The sequence below is a fragment of the Chrysochloris asiatica genome, unplaced genomic scaffold (assembly GCF_000296735.1).
Source record: "Chrysochloris asiatica unplaced genomic scaffold, ChrAsi1.0 scaffold00087, whole genome shotgun sequence".
Lineage (NCBI taxonomy): Eukaryota > Metazoa > Chordata > Mammalia > Afrosoricida > Chrysochloridae > Chrysochloris > Chrysochloris asiatica.
The window spans coordinates 3,653,851-3,655,382 of NW_006408605.1; positions in this window are offsets into that span (position 1 = coordinate 3,653,851).

The following is a 1,532-nucleotide window of genomic DNA, read 5'->3' on the forward strand; positions in this document are numbered from 1 at the left end:
CTTTAACATCTCTATGCTGGAGAGAAAGTTCAGTCTCTTCTGATATCCATTTTGGTCTTGTTTTTCTTTCCTGCCTTCATAATGACCTTTTGTTTTCTTCTGGTATTTAGTCATTAACGACTAATTCATCAAATCTGTTCTTGAGCTGGTCTCTAAATTCAGGTGGGATACGTTCAAGGTCATAGTTTGACTCTTATAGACTTGTTTTAATTTTCTTCAGCATCAACTTGAACTTCTGTATGAGCAATTGAGGTCTGTTCCACAGTTTGCCCTAGCCTTGTTATGGCTGATGACATGGAGTTTTCCCACCATATCTTCTCACAGATATAGTAAATTTGATTTCTGTGTATTTCATCTAGTGAAGTCCATGTGTATAATTGCCTTTTATGTTGGTTTAATAAGGTATTTGCAATGAAGAAGTTGTTGGTCTTGCAAAATTCTATTGTGTGATCTCCAGAATCTTTTCGATCACCAAGACCATATTTCCAATTTCTGATCCTGTCTTTGTTTCCATCCTTTGCATTCCAATCACCAGTAATTTTCAATAATCTTGATTGCATGTTTGATCAATTTACAATTGAAGAATTGTAAATGGTTGAATTGTCCATTTGCATCATCACTGGCATTAGTGATTGGTGTGTTAATTTGAAATATAGTGGTATTAACTGATCTTCCTTGTAGGCAATAGATATTATCCTGTCACAGAAAGCATTATACATAAGACAGACCTTGAAATGTTCTTTTTGATGATTAATGTGACATCATTCCTCCTTGGCTTGTCATTTCTGGCATAGTAAACTATGTGATTGTCAGATTCAAAATGGCCAATACCAGTCCATTTCAGCTTACTGATACCTAGAATATTAATGTTTATGCATACCATTTCATTTTTGATAGTTTCCATTGTTCCCAAATTAATACTTTGTGCATTCCTGGTGGTTTTGATTATTAATGTTTACAGCTGTTTCTCTTCATTTGAGTTGTGCTCCATTAGCAAATGAAGGTTTGGAAGCTTTACTCCATTAGCATTATCAATGTCATTTCTATTTTGAAGAGGTGGTTCTTCACCAGTCATATTTTGAGTGCCTTCCAACCTGAGGTGCTCAACTTCCAACAAGGTATCTGGCAGTATTCTCAGGCTACTGGTCATGCTTCAATATTTAATATTCTGGTGCTATCTGACAGTGTTTCAGTGCTTCTCGTTGAGTTTTCGGTGGCTAAACAATTGGAAGTACTCAGCCTATCCTTCTGAGTCTGTCTTCTTTTGGAAGTTCATCTGAAACCTGTTCACCATGGATGACAGTGGCAGCATTCAAAATACCAGTGGCATAGCTTCCAGTCAGCATCACAGCAACATGCAAATCATCATGGTGTGACAAACTGATAGATGAGTGGTTGCTTGTTTGTTGCTGTGATGCTGGAAGTTATGCTATTATACTACCTATATTTTGAATGCTTCTGTTATTATTAAGTTGTTGATGTCGAACTGCTTCTGAATTATGTTGTTTGTTGTCAGGTGCCACCAAGTCAGA